This window comes from Schistocerca cancellata, chromosome 3 (assembly GCF_023864275.1).
Source record: "Schistocerca cancellata isolate TAMUIC-IGC-003103 chromosome 3, iqSchCanc2.1, whole genome shotgun sequence".
Taxonomy (NCBI): Eukaryota; Metazoa; Arthropoda; class Insecta; order Orthoptera; family Acrididae; genus Schistocerca; species Schistocerca cancellata.
Genome location: NC_064628.1, coordinates 163,778,165 through 163,795,045, shown reverse-complemented (window position 1 = coordinate 163,795,045; position 16,881 = coordinate 163,778,165).

Below are 16,881 nucleotides of genomic sequence, written 5' to 3'. Positions count from 1 at the left end.
GTTGTGGCCCCAAATTCACGAAAATTCCAGTGATTTCATTTTTATGCGTGACAGCGCCACATCTCAAAGAAAATGGTTCAGATGGCTCTGAGCACTATGGGACTTAACTTCTGAGGTCATCAGTCCCCTAGACTTAGAATACTTAAACCTAACTAACATAAAGACATCACACACATCCATGTGCGAGGCAGGATTCGAACCTGTGACCGTAGCAGCAGCGCGTTTCCGGACGGAAGCGCCTAGAACCGTGCGGTCACGGCGGCCGGCTGTTGCTTTGGGTGTGGAATGAAATGGACTACTGTTTCGGTGTTTCTCGAACAACCCATGATGCTCAATTTGAGTATTATGGTACAGTGTCTGTGCGAAATATATCTTTGAACCTCCTCCTGTCCAGTGACATGGGCAGTGTGTTTCTATCTTTCATAGTTTGTCAGTAACAAGCAACTTAAATTTGTTCTTTCTTTTTGAGTCACACTTTGTGTCTCAGAATTGATTCAATAAGATCAAGGAGATAAACAAAATGCCTTCTTACCTGGTACAGAACTGTCATGTAACTGAAGCTCTGAGTGCAAAATCGCAACCTGTATAATAGCACACACAGGTGGTTGTTATAATAGGAAATAGAGTTATCTTACACCCTTTTCTAATTTTGAACGATCTCTTACTTGAACCTTTATTTTTGCATGGAATTTTTCCAGGACAAGAACTTAAAATTAGATTTTTGTTTGCGTAAACGGTGTATGTGCATCATAGCCTATTTAATATAAACCGAAGTAGAACATTGCAAATACTGTCAGGATATTAAGAAAAAATTCCTGAAACCAAAGTGTGCACCTGAAAATACTGTTTCAAGCCTCTGTAGTAAAAGTGAGCTTACATTCATGACAAGCTAATGAAATCATCCTATCTCCATACAGAACAAAAATAAAAACTAAGAAATATAATTATGAAGTATTTTTCTGAAAATCTTCCTCCATCTTGTGAGTGAAACAGGACATTTTTACCAGAGAAATAAAACAAATGCTTCATTGGATTGGTATTCAATCACCTCACTTCCAACACTGCAGTTGATAAGCCTAATGGCCAAATTCATTTAGTCTTAGATGAATGTGTTATTAAGAACATAATTGTGTTAATTCATACACAACCTGAAAATTTAGAGGATCTATTCCAGAAATTTCGTGGTGCACACTTCCTTACAAGCAGAGATCTTAGAGCTTTGTACTGGATAGTCTTATTGTCTAATGAATCTAGAAACTATGTGGCTTTTTTCTATGCTGGCAGAAGCTAGTATTTTGTGTATTACACTGTGTGCGCAGTGCAAGTTCCGAGTGTATTATTGCTGCAATAGCTACAGTTCTAGGACCCTACCTGCTCGGTGAACTGACACTGTATGTAGATGACATTTTAATTGCTACTGCGATTTGAGAATAATAGATTGACGTATTTTGTAGAACTTGATGCAAATTTTCACAAGCTGATGTGACAGCCAACCGACGAAAGTCGAAAACTGGCCACAAAGAAATTAAATTTCTAGGACACATTACATCTACTTCAAGAATAATACTCGATCCTAGTAAAATATCTACTTCAGGAATAATACCTCATCCTAGTAAAATAAAGAATTTTCCAGCTCCAAAAACAAAGTGGCAGCTAAAGGATTTCATTGGTCTCTGTGAATTTTTTCAGCACTTGGTACTTCATCAATTGCTCAATACCCCAGCACCATGAAATTTACGAAAGGAAAATGCAGTCTGATGCTGTAGTGACGAATGTCAGATTTTGATGCTGTATAAATGGTTTGGTAAATTCTGAAATCCTGTCTCATCCCAACATGAATTTGGATTTATATATTGTAGTGGACATAATTTTTTCTGGTCTTGGAGCTAGTGTGTTTCTAATGCCCGAGAAAGACAATAGAGTTGAAGTTAAGATGATTAGTTTTTTAAGTCAAACATTTTCAGAACGTGAGCATGCATATTTGGCTACTCAGCTGGAAGCTCTGGCTGTAATAAGGTTATTGAAGAAATTTATTATCTACGCTTACAGCAAACGCATTAAATTATTTTTTGATCACCAGGCATTGAGCTTTCTTGTTAACCTCCAAGTTACTTCATCTTAGAACTGCAAAGTGGACAACATGCCTTCAGCAATATAGTTTTGAAATAATGCATGTGGAAGGTAAAGACAATGTAGTAGAAGATGCCTGCTACAGGATCTAACTGATCTGACAGACTTATCTGAGAAAATTACTGATTAACGGATTCTCTTAATAAAAGACACTCAGTATAGACAATACTATCTATATGTTTGTGCTAACATGGAACATTACAAGAGGCAGATCCTAGATGGCACAAAATAAAGATATCACTCACATAAAATTCATCAGAAAAGCTCGTTCAACACTACAAAATACAAAATAACGTATTGTTCTGTAGATGTGATGCTCAATACAATAACTGCTGTTTGTGTACACCTAATGCTTGCAGAAACAATTTAATTTGGTAGATGTGTCATGTTTTGGGGCTCTGTCCTGCAATGAAATACCTGAGAGAGCTAGATCTTTATTGCTACTTGCCAAATATGTGAATACATGTAGAACACTTGTTGAAAACTTGTCTCAGCTGTCAGAAAACAAAACCCACAACAAGTGCCACTACAAACAACTAAATTCTATATTATCAACATAGTATCTGTCGATCTTGCCAGTCTCATACCTCCTACATGAGGTGGAGTTAAGTACTTAACAGCTCTTTATGTTCTTTTTTCGACATATGTCAAGCTATGTACCTCCAAGTAGACAGCAGTGTGTACTATCAGAAGAATTCTTAGAGATCACATGCTGACTGTTGGTAAGCTTGTCAAATTCCTAACAGATACTTCATCAGACATTATATGCAAGAAATAGACTTTCTACGAGACTGTAACATCAAACACATTCTGATATCAAAATTTCATCCTCAAAGTAACCCAGTTGCACATATTTTAGAGGAATTTGATAGGTTTGTGCACATTTATGAAATTGCACAACATACACATCAGGTGGAATTTACTAAGCCTCCTGAAGATGTAGTAAATAATTTGCGAATTTACACAACTTCCTATACACATTTAGACCTATTAACTAATAGTAAAGATTTCAATTACTGGATAAATCCTTTGCCACACATGTCTAATGAAAAACCTACAATGGAGGAAAAGATAAGGAACAAGCTAATTGCACTCTGAAGAATGCCAGAATTATAAATAACACCTATGAGTTAGGAAGTGTGGTGGGATATTTAATTGGAGAAACTTTATTGCTTAAATCACTTCTAAAATCTTCTGTCCTACAGAAAAGAAATAGTAAATAGCCAGGATTATCAGGATTCCACATCTTATTAGTTACCTTTTGGTTTCTACAAAAACAAACAAAATTAAAGGACTTCACAGGCAAAAGAGTTTGGAAAAGTATCTGCAAGGGGAATAGTGATGACTCTATGCTTTGAATTGAGAAAACGTAAAAATTATAAACCCTTGACAAGTGATTCACATAGAAATATACTCTAAGCTATTTCATACGTGAATGTAAAAAAAGGAGGGATCCAAATCTTTTTGTAGAGAGAGTACTAAATTATCAGTTACCCTTTAAGCAATACTGGAAGGTAAACCAGTCTCTGAATAGTTTTGCTGTACTGTACCAATGTATCTTAAATACAGTGAATTCTGAATGACACTTTGAACGATGAAAGATGTATACAATATGTCCTTATGTAATAGTTTGAGTGTAAAAGAGGAAATCAACTATTGCAATAAGATATACCACGTGTGAAGTATACCAACATGTGACTTTTAAGATAAAGAAGTACTGTGGTACAAAAATAATTTTTTTCAATAGGGGAACCCTTACTCTTCTTTGATAGAGACTAAAGAAGTAACTTTCAGTTTTATCACTACATTTCTCATAGCAAAAGCTAGTATCTGCATGTGTATATATGGTTCTTGAAGTTGTGTTGTGCATAATGAATAATTATTTGACTATGGCACTGAAATGATTGAAGTTGATGTGAGCTCTCAGACACAACACTTAGCACAAAATTTAAATGTTTCTGACGAAATTAATGGTTTATCTATAGCTGTGCTATACTTCAATGGTCTGTATTTATGAACTGAAGATTTATGAGCCTAAATGTGGCATCTTCTAGTCCATCAACTTTAAATAAGTAAGTAGGTGTAGTTAGGTGAAGGACAAATACTTCAATGTGGAAGTTGCCTACATAATAAAACTAAATGTTTGTCTGATAGGGCCTATCTTCAGAACTATGAGATTTCCATATATTTTGGATGTTCAAATTGTCATTCAGCTATGACCAGAGGAAACTGTTTTCGCAGAATAGACAAAAATCTGGTGTCCAAGCTTTGAGTAGTGCTTAATCAATACAGTAACAAATCCATGAAACGAAATCGATCTGATCCCTATGTAACCAGTTTCACCGATAGAGAGGTTCTATTACACAATGTGTATATTTCTGTAAAGGACAAGAAAAGAATGTAAAGATAAATGTAAAACTAATATTCTGTATGTTCATGTCATGAAAAGATTTTGTATTCATTAGAAAATAACAAGCTCTGTAGGAACGAACTTGAAATACATCTATTTAATATAAATGATAGAACTCTAAGGTGAGAAGCTGTGTTAAAGCTCTTGTGAAATCTGTGTATACACATAAGGGCAATTAAATATTTATGACTGGAATAAGGGTACATGCTGATAGGATAACATGTGAGTGAAATCCCCTGGCTGGCATGTGTTTCATTGTGCAACCGGACAAATATCACTTACTTGGGTTCAATCCTGTGAGCAATTGGTTGCTTGTACTTCTTGTAGAAGAAGGATGTTCTCAAGCAGATCGATGAGGCGTTCGTCACTCACACACACACATACACTAAAACACACACACACACACACACACACACACACACACACACACACACAAGAACGTTAACACAGGATCCACTATGCTGTATTACCGCATTGCTGTTAAAACCAACCCGCAGGTGTACCCGATGACAATCCCAGTGACTCAAGACAAGCCTGATTGTCGGCGATGCGAGTCGCACCCATAGAGCCGTTAAAAAATATTCACTATCATGGCCAAGATAAATACGAAAAAACAGGTTTAACAAGGACACTTGCTGTGCCTATTATGGTCATTAGCGATGTGTGAGACTTATTAAATAACGTTGTGGCACAGAATATTCAAAGAACCAACGGAATCCATCATGATATGAACAAATATTACTATGAAAAATAAACTATAAAGCGCTGTCTCATGATTATAGCGCGCGGATTTCTTACCTGTACTTGTGTTTCTAATATAATCTATGTGTAACTTTATGGAAAAGGTTGATTTTTCGTAATAAAAACTTTTTTTCCACCCGATGTCTACACGAGTGGCAACCTGTTTGGTATGAGATGTCTTGCACCAGTCCAGCCATGTAACTCATCGCACAGGTCCTACCTATTTAACTGGTACAGTCCAACAACCACTGACATCACTTGTAACCTATTCATGGATCCACTTCGTGATATTCATTAACAAATGTGTTTCAGGTTCTTTTGTAAGTGTAGTAATGCTGAAAAATTGTTTACAAGTATCTCATACATGAACACTGAATTAAAAATGATGTATTGAAGTAACAAGGCTTATGAACTCGAAAAGAAATTTTATTACTTTAGATACAAACTACTTTTATGTATGTCAGCTAGATGAATCTATTAAAATATATTTGTATGTGTATACAGAGTGTCCCATTTATCTTGACCACCCTAAATAACTGTTTGTCCAGATGCAAATTACAAAATGTTTCAAGCAAATGTTCTTTAGCCGTCAGGGGGACATCAATCAGCATGATGCCTTCGTTGTAGCTTCGTTTTTCACAAAGATATGAGCAGCGGAATGACTTTTTTAAATGGCACTCTCTATTTTTTATTCGGTAATTCATTTCCTCTCCTAAATACATATTCAACAGTGTATCACAGTGTACCAATCACTGAATAAAACCTTTATTAATTACATAACACAATACTGATTTTGAGCCCAGGATCATATACTCTTCCACTTGCTGGAGTTGTCAGTAAACAAATGAAAATGAAGTAAAAACGTAACACAAAACTGACTATGACTCTCCTGTACCATTGCCCAGGAGTAGAACATTCAAAGGTGCTCAAAGTGGTGACCCTGGACACCGATACACTGGTGCACTCGTTGAATGAAAGAATTATTTACTGCTGCCAGTGCTGCCTGCTGAAGAGAATTACAAGCAAGCACGATACGTTTCTGCAGGTCCTCTGGAGTTTTTTGAATATCGCGATAGACAACGTCTTTAATGCATTCCCAAAGAAAAAAGTCCAGAGGATCTAAACCAGGAGACCTAGAAGGCCAAGTAACTGTTCCTCCTCGACCAACCCATCTGGCAGGATACCTTCGGTTCAGAATACGACATGCACGCAAGACATTATGTGCTGGACATCCATCGTGTTGATACCACATAAGCATTCTAGTTCATCCAGAAGAGGAGGAAGAATTCGTCTGAGGAAGTTGGAATACGCTGTACCGTTTGGGCTACCATTGATGAAATAAGGGCCAATAAATGTAGTACTAAGCATCCCACACCGGACGTTAACCCTCCATTGACGCTGATGTTCCACCTGTCACCTGTCACCTGTCACCTGTCGTGGGTTGTCTCTAGACCAAAAATGCATGTTCTTTATATTTACCTGCCCTTTCTTTGAGAAGGAACATTCATCGGTAAATAGAACAGTGGAGAAGAAGTTCGGCTGCTGTGCCCGCTGACAGAACTGTACACGATTCTGTAAATCATTCCCATGCAATTCTTGATGTAGGTGTACATGGTAAGGATGGAACCAGTTACGTGTAAGAATACGATGTACACTGATTTTAGGAATGCCAATCTCTTGTTCAAGCTGCCGTGTGCACACGTGTGGATTTATAGCAACGGAAGCGCGAACAGTAACTTCGGCAGTTTCGTTTGTGCGAGTGCTACGACGATTGCGTTGCTGCGGGTTGAAACTTCCCGTTTCCTGAAGCGTCGCAACAGGACGAGAAAACATCAGTCGGGAAGGTGGGTTCTTGTCAGGATATCGCTCTTGTGCAGTTCAGCTGGCTGCGTAGCATTTCGCCTACCTTCAACAACAACAAAATTTAAAAAAACGTTATGTCGATGCAGTTTCTAGGAAGGACAGCCTTTACTGTTTGCTTACTCTACATAACAATATTTAAAATGACTAAACTACTGTACTAAATGTACCCGTACATAATAAAACAGTATTGCATTTACTGTTCTGCTAACCTACATTTGCCGGCCGGAGTGGCCGTGCGGTTCTAGGCGCTACAGTCTGGAACCACTACGGTCGCAGGTTCGAATCCTGCCTCGGGCATGGATGGATGTGATGTCCTTCGGTTAGTTAGGTTTAAGTAGTTCTAAGTTCTAGGGGACTGATGACTGATGACCAAGTCCCATAGTTCTCAGAGCCATTTGAACCATTTAACCTACATTCCCCATAGATTAGTTGCATACCGTCTCTTCAACTGACTCAACAACTCTTCAACTGACAATTGTTGAGGAATTGCGGGTGTGCATTCTACTTATGTTTACATTTGTCCTCTTTCAACGTCGGCACGTGGATGTGTTCCATTACCCCGAGTATCTGCACTAAGCGCTGGGAGCGTCAACGTCAGTGTTGTGTTGTGTAATTAATGACATTGTGTTTCAGTGAATGGTACACTGTGATACATTTTTGAATAGGTCTTTAGGAGAGGAACAGGATTACCGAATAAAAAAATACAGGGTGCCATTTAAAAAAATCATACTGCTGTTCATATTTTTGGAGAAAACAAAACTACAACGAAGGCAATCATGCTGATTGATGTTCCCATGACGGCTAAAGAAAATTTGCTTGAAACATTTTGTAATTTGCATCTGGACAAATAGTTATTTAGGTATACCCTGTATATAACGTAGTATGTGGTCACTGATTTAAACTCAGAAATGTACTGCAACAATAATGAACAGTAAAATTAGTGAACTTAGTGAAGTTAGTCTTGATATCAAATGATGATTCGCTGAATGCGTGGTCAAGTTGCAAAAAAGAACTGTGTCAATGCTATTCATGGGAACTATATAACTGAACATTATGTAAAAAGCTTTATAAACCTAAGAAATTCTCAGATAATACTAAGAAATTTGATAGGAATTATGTTCTGATTTTGTTTAAGAAACAATTGGTGAGTCTTGGGCAGCTTACTTTAACACTTTTTGTCATTAGTTACTGAACTGTTAGTGAACTCCTAGCATAAGGTGGCCTGTTTCTGTTTTTTTGTTTTTTCCATTGTATTATTTAGACTGATAATATTTGCTTGAAAGGTGCAATGTTTCTAATCAATACTGTCATTGGTCTTCGTTCTAAATTTGATTTTTAAATATTTTTGCAGCCTCTTTTAACGGCGAGATTCGAGATAAGTTGGATGTTACTAATATGATGATGCTATTGATAGCCCGCCATTGGTGCAGCCTTGAATGTACATTGCATGATCAATAAAAGAACTGTATTAATTCTAAATTCATATTATGAAGTCTGATACATCTTGAACAATCTTTGCATTGCAAATATTGGTATTGAATTATTGATCTTTCTTCTTACAGTCATGCATCACCCTGTCAGCAGTAAGCCAGCTATAGTTGATTACGCCAATTTCGGTCTCAGCTCCCATCATTAAGATAATTCGCTTTCTCTTCTTGTTAGTAGTAATCTGATACAATCAACATTTAACATTCAAGAGAAAGAGTGATTACAGGCTGTGACCTAAGCTTAATGTTATTTCTTAACAGCACTAGTACTCAATGGGATTTCTAACAATCTATTGTGACTTAAGGGGTAGAAAGTGCCTGGCTGATCTTATATAAGACCAACATATGCAACATGAGGAGATAATAAATGCAGAGAGAGAGATGCTAAAACTTTTTGATTCCACAAAACAGCAGTTCAGTAAACATCGAGCTCGTGAGCCCCCTTGTGCATCAGCATGAATAATAAATTAGGATTCATAATGCCACTGTTCACAGTGTCTCTGAATGAGTGGTTCAGTTTTTAAATGTTGGCTTCGCTGCAGTCAAGGAGCCAGCTAGAGCATTTGCCGCATTAACTTCAAGAAAACTCGTCACAAAATTCCACAAACGCAGAAAGGAATTTTCAGTCAAAAATAATGTTCACTGCTCACAACGTTATCAGCATTAAATTTTTACTGATTAGACTCGTCCAACTAACGCGAAATTTCCAAAGTCCCCATGTTGAAAATATTTCAGAGGATTTGATAGCAACACATGTGAATCTCACAACTTCACAAGTCAATAAGTTCACTTGACTCCAAACATTCTATGTCCCCAAGCTGAAAAATATTTCAGAATATTCACTAGTAACACACACAAATATCACACGTCCGTTACTGAATACACAATAATTTCGACAGACTCGAGAGATGATCTATTACTTCTCAAACATGCCATCTCTCCAAGATCTTAATCCCGACTACTGAAGGAATGCAAAGGGAGTCATACACCATGATGGCTGCTGCTATTTAAGCCTTCGCATTGATGTGAGTCATAGGTACACACTTCGAGTTTCTGAAACGTACTTAAAACCTATCAGTTTAATGCTATATACATGTATCATATACTCATATATGAGCTTGCACGCAAATTTCTTTAGCTTTCTATTGGTGCTCGTAGTTCTTCTCTAACTTTTATCAGGAAAACAACACTTTGCATTGTTCTGTTACTAATACATATTAGCAGTTAAAACTAAGTACGTTTCTACATCACTAGCCCTGCCTAATTCGTAATGCTGCTACTACTTTTAATGTTTCATTTATTACTTATGTAAAAACTCATCTTTTACGTGTGGAATGGAACCAGCCTATAATTCCAAATAGGTAATATTTATGAGAAATGTACTATGGTAGTCCAATATTGCTTAATGGCACCTATCTACAGACAGTCTGTATATGGAAATCGATTAAGGCTTTATTGGGATATTAATCTTCAAATTTCATGTTATGCATAAAATATTTAGCATGAAATAACTTAAAAATTACACTTTGTACCGACGGAACGTTTTCACCCACTCATTCGTCTTAATTCGGTCTTTGGAATCATGTTAGTGGCTTGCTCTGTAGCAACTTGGGTTCAGGTTTTATTGGATTTAGTCTTACTTGGCATTTATTCTGCAAATAATTCAGCAGTGGTGGTTACCCATTCAGGTTTCACACCAACGGCCGGGTTTTACTTACAGCGTTTACTTTGCCTGCAGTCTTGATACTTCTAATACTCAGTGTCCGCCAATCACTAAGGCTTCAAGATTGCCGCCATCTATTGATGAAACCGATAAGCTTGAGCTGCTATTGAGCCCTGCCCGGCCCGGCCCCCGCGCCCCTTCAGCTGTCAAAATACTAGCGTCACGCCTGTATCTCGTTAACAGAATGGGCTTGCACAGCCGCGTCTTTTTTATTACCGGGCCATACCGTTTGAATATGCTGCAATAATCTAAAAGCTTCTTGTTTTATACGACTTCGAGTGCTCTGACAAATTGTGACTTACTGCATTGGTTGTTGATGATTTACTGTACTCGTACACATCAAACTCTAGATTACTGCCCTTCAAAGAATTTCAAAGATCAATGCGTGGTAATATGCCATCGACTTGATGTTCCATGGTGAAGTCTGTGTTCGGAGCTTGCCAATTGAGAGCTACATCCTTTTTATCCATGTTCACCGTGGCCTCCAGTAAAGGGATATCGAACACAGATTTTGGAGCCTGTGAGAGCCGTCAAGTGGGATTAGTCCCATAGTTTTGCAAAACTATCCTTTGTTTGTTTTTATATGTTCATACGCAATTCATCCTCCCATGGACCATGGACCTCGCTGTTGGTGGAGAGGCCTATGTGCCTCCTTGGTACCACAATGGAGGGGTACCTGCTGAGAGGTCAGACAAACGTGTGGCTCCTGAATTGGGGCAGCAGCCTTTTCAGTAGTTGCACGGGCAATAGTCTGGATGATTGACTGAATTGGCCTTATAATATCAATCAAAATGGCTTTGCTGTGGTAGTGAATGGCTGAAAGGGACTGTGAATGGCTGAAAGCTACTACTACAACTGTAATTTTTCCCAGGGGCATGCAGTTGTAATGTACGATTAAATGATGATGACATCCTCTATGGTTAAATATGCCAGAGGTAAAACAATCCTCCATTCGGATCTCCCGGTGGGGACTACTCAGGAGGACGTCATTGTTAGGAGAAACAAAACTGGCGTTCTACAGATCGGAGCGTGGAATGTCAGATCCGATAATCGGGCTGTAGGTTAGAAAATTTAAAAAGGGAAATGGGCAGGTTAAAATTAGATATAGTGGAAATTAATGAAGTTCGGTGGTAGAAGGAACAGAATTCCTGGTTAGATGAATACTGGGTTATAAATACAAAATCAAATGTAGAGAGATGTTACCTCCAGTCTGCTCTACAGTGTGGGACTGGTTAAGATTAGACTTGATATATCTCTGTAACCATTGTGCCTCCTATCCAAAATGATACAAGAAACACAATTTTTTTCTCATATTTGAACATCTCTTTCATTCTGTCTACATTTAGATCATGGAAGCCTTTGCAAACAAGTTCCACTCGGAGTTTGAAGATTTAGAGTGAAATTACACAACTGTTGCAGTTCATGCTTACATAAAACACGGATGTGGACTAAACCAGTTCGATACACGTTTTCACAACGATCATGTAGGAAACGTTATGAACGTCTAAGATGGCATCGTTCAATATTCGAGAGTATCGCTTGGAGTCCAAGTCACCCTGGCCGCTTCAACATGTGATCCGGTTCTAATAGATTCCGTTTGTAACTTCCCAAATATCAACGATCATTCGACCGATTATTTCGGTACTACTCAGTTCCTCCTGTGGAGTACTTTGCGTTTTTGGATCGAGGCGACTGTTTGCAGAGAGATATTGCGGTCCATTGAAGTTTTCTGCTGTGCAGTTCGCTATCCACACTACAATGTCGTCCCACAATGCAGGACATGACATGACTGTGTACACTTAGTGACGTTCAACTGTGACGGCAGTGGTGATGACGGTTTTAGTACAGTGTACAGATAACTGAACATCGAAACGCCTTCCACCACAGCTCTGTCATGTGTTGGAGCTACGTCAGATATTTTCCTAACGTGACACCAGTGTTATTTGGTGACTCACTCCATATTACGGGGCACGCTACATTATCTCTCACAGTGGGAGAGTTGTGATCTCAGCGTACCTGTCGATCAGAAGTGAATCTGAGAAGTGCGTGTGCGGTTTTCACGCTGTGTTTGTGATGTTAATGGGGATGAGAGGGGGGGGGGGGGAGGGAGGGAGAGAGACAGAGACAGAGAGAAAGGAGAGTGATGGAGAGAGGTGAGAGACAATGCAGCTTAATCTCTTCAGTACCGGTGATGAAATAAGCAAAGAAAAATATTTTATTGTTGTTATGCATAGTTAAATCCTAAATAACATTGATTTAATTTTTATTTTTATGTTGTGTAAAATATTTAAGGTACACAATGTATACTTTGGGTCATAGCCAGTACAATAAATAATATTTTATAGCACAATATTAAGATTTTTGTTCCTGAGATTTTAAAACACAGTTGTTTTTAAGTAGGTATAGATATATATCACACTTCTTGCAGGCGGTTCTGCACCCTTCACAGCGACATTTATTGACATCCTTCTTTTCTACGTATTGGGGCAGGCGATCAACCTGGTCATATCGACTTCGATTTCTTGGCTGGGGGACGACATTTCTTCTCGTGGGTGCATTAACATCAGATCCACAACTGTGATTGCTCTCCCATCCATCCGCAGATATTTCTCTGTAGAACCATGAGGGGTGTCTCACACAAGAAGACTGTATCAGCTGATCAGCAAGATTCAGTCTAAAATTTGTTAGGGGCCATGTGTTACACTTTGATACTCCTTTCTTTGAACAAGATCTTTTGCATGTAACTCAACACTTAACAGTAGTTAAATGAGTAAAATGGTTAAACAGCCCGACTAGCCTTTTTTTGGTCTGGTACCTGACTTATATTTTTTTCACCATCTGACCATCATTTACAAGTTGCTTGTGGCTCACTCCCTACACAGAAGGCTAACGAAATAAAAGGCTGAAATCACTCTCCTCCGCTATTCAAAGTATTTCTTCATTGTTTATAACTGAAAATAAAACATAAATTAATTGTTGAAGTTATAACAACCTTTCCCTAACAGTCAACAACTGGATCATAGACACCTATTTTGAGTACTTCAAGTCCATAGAATATCCTTTTTGAGCATCTAATCCAAATTAAATTAGTGAGGCTTTCATTTGCATTTTGTGTCTTTCCATGAAGACACTTCCTCAATAAATCAGGGTTCGCAAGAAACCTGAATGTGGGCTTAATTGGATTCATAACAGGTTCTGGTAATGAGTGTTTATGTAAATTCTTCTCATTTCTGTTTTTGAACTTACACCAATGGTCTTTTGGACACAATTGTTCATTGGTGTTCGGTCAGTGGTTAGTTTGAGGGAAAAAAAATACCCACACAGCACGCATCATTGCCTCTAAATTATGTGTGTTTTTCCTGATAGTTCTCCCATAAAATAATTGAGGAGAATCAATTTCTTTCAGAATAAGCCTGCATATTCCTCCTAGTGGTTTTCCATCCTCAAGTACTTAAACCTTTCCTCTCTTTCAGCAAGCGACGAAGCCTACCACCAAGCCTCTTTTGGATGTGGCCAACACATTCCAATTTTTCTATTGTTGTGTTGTACAGGGTTTTATCTGTTACACGTTTGAACAAAGAGATGTCCCCATCACCAGGGTGTTTGGTATATCTAACACAATACTGCTCCTCAGACCTGGAGAACATCCTCACAACTGCAGCAGCCTCCATGCCCCCACTTGAGCCACTACAATGTTTAGATCATGCTACTGCATGCTTTTCTTGCCACAGTTTCTCACTGTCTTCATTGTTGGGCATTTTCCTTTTTGCACAATTGTGGCAGTATTTAAACATAATACCTACATATAAAACATTACCTGAGTGAATACCAAAGTAGTGGGGCTATAGGGGCACCATTGCATTATGTTAGTGCGGGTTGCCTACATCAGGGGCAGGTATATAATCAGGGACAAACCTATTGTTCTCCTTTGACTGACTGGTACCTAACCTATTGTTCTCCTTTTATTGACAGGTACTTAACCTATTGTTCTGCTAAAAGGATCCTTCCTTTTGATTTACAGGTACTTAACCTATTGTTCCCCTTTCCCCATACCCTTCCCCCAACCCCCCTCCCCCCTCACTGCTACAGGTACACTTTCAGGTCTGAGTTATTGGAATATGCCCCCCTCCCACACTTATCAATTTAATTGACTACTTAACTAAACTGATTAATTAATTAACCTCTCCTCCTCTGGTAATCTCAACTCCTCTCCCACCCTGCCACCTTCCCCAGAAAGTGATGGGAAGTTCAAGTTCCATCAGGACAATGCAACATACCACGGCTACCTCCACTAATCTAAGAAAATGGCAGGATGAAAGGCCACCTCCACTAACCACGTAAGTCATCTGACCGAAATTGGCAGGAAAAGGACTCAGTGTGTGCTGGATAGGACAGACAGAAGTCTTACCTAACCTATTGTTCTGTTAAGTGGTTTTCCATGTCACTCCCATTTCCTTAAACTGTTGTACCACCTTTGATGCGAAATTAAGTAATTGGTTATGTCCTCCCACCATTTTCTGGTACACTTGTCGAATATCACATACTTCTGAATGCCATTTCTGGAGCATTCTTCTTTGTCACCCACCCCCTCAAACTATTGTACTGCATTTTAAATAAAAATTATGCAAATTAACCTAGTGTTAGTCACTTAACCTGCTGTTCTGCTCCGTGTCACCCACTCACACACCCACCCCCTTAACTATTCAACAGCTAACACCACACTGATATAAAAAATTTATGCAAATTAGGTGAACCGATATTTTTCACATGTATGGGGTAGTTTTTTTTTCATTTTGCTGCATCCTATAGGTCGGTGAAATCGATGGAATACAGTTTAAACAAAAGATCACTAATAACAAACTCATCACCCCCACTCAACGCCTGACACTGCCACTGCTGCCATCAGCTGCCAAGTGACACATAGGTGTCAGTTCGGGTCCTGCAAGGATGAGGCGGCGACATCTCTTTCATACATGACACCCGAGAAATTCCTGTCGTAACATGTGTTCACCTAGGTACTGCTGTTGGAACGATGATGCATAGCTGCGGTGCGGGTCTAGCGCCGAAATAGATGCCCCAATTCTTCCCCAAATAGCACAGGGTGCATTCTTCCTACTGATCATCATTGAATTTACCCATCAAACTGCTGCTGCTGCCAGTGTGGGAGCACCATCTCAAATGACATTAGTTTTTGCTGAAGATGAGTGCTATTAAGTTTAAGATGGAAGATAACAAAATATATATATAATGGTTGCATGGAATTACACCTATCATGCAGCACGAATTACGTTATGGGGGCAGCAGGCACGTGACTATGTCTGCCTCCAAAGATATATAGCACACATGTCTAAAATTATATCTCCTGCACTTGAAGAAAACCACAGGTATAGCATGTGTTTAAATAACTGTACACTGTCACAGCAGGAGCAGGGCTGAGAAAAAAGAACACAGAGGTTGTGAGGTAAAAGTTCATTTATTTCTAATCAAACTTAAAAGTAATTTTACATTTTCGTAAGCAGACACAGCAACACTTTTTTCATACATGTCCTTGAGTCGACGGTGAGAAGGACACCCATAGCATTCCAGGTCTTGAATAGCAGCAAACTTAAAGATTCGACGCATCCATGAGGTCTTCTCCTTCCCTTTCACGTAGATGATGGTATCCATCTGATCGAATAATTTTAGCGCTGTCACCATATCTTTATAGGGCATGCCAGGATCATCCGAGTGAATTCCATGGCAGAAATGTGTTAACCACTTTGCACTCTTCCGTGTCTTAGCACACCTCACGTACATGAAAGACCTCAGTGATGCAATGTTAGCTGAGAATGTCTCTATTATTCCAGCAGCTTGTGTGTATGCCATAAACGCAACATCTTTAAATATGAACTGTCTACGCTCACCATAATAGAAACCCTGAGCGTCTGCAATGATGTTCACACCTTGAGACACCATTGTGAAATAGTCTCAGTATGGTGCAGCACCTATTCATTTATACAGCTCTTTGCGCAACACCGGTGAGCAGGCAGTAGTTGATCACACGGTCATGTAGAACTAGAAAATATGCAGCAGTGTGTTCTGGGAAATTTGTCGAAGATTCAAATTCAATTTGCACATCTACAGGTCCAGACTTAATTATCTCATTCTGTTTCGAGCAGTCTATTACGATGATCAGTGAAAGCTTCTTGAACTTAAGTGGTTGAGTAAACAACCTTCTCCCCATTCTTTGGGAATTTCATAGTAAGAAGCACGAAACCTTGCATACATATCATAAGCTGGACTATATACATTTTAATTCCACTGCAGATGTAAATTGTCATATGGGTAGAATTCTGAATTGAGATAGACTTCGGCATTATTTAACTTTCAGTTGTTGAACACAGTGGAATCATTTGCTGTATTACGTCTTCTCCCAGTCTGAAACGCAAGTATGAATCGAAAACCTCCCATTAGCGAAATGTACCGGAGTTTCAGGACTTTTAAAACGCTCCTTATCGGATATACTGATGTGAGCATTTTCCATATTA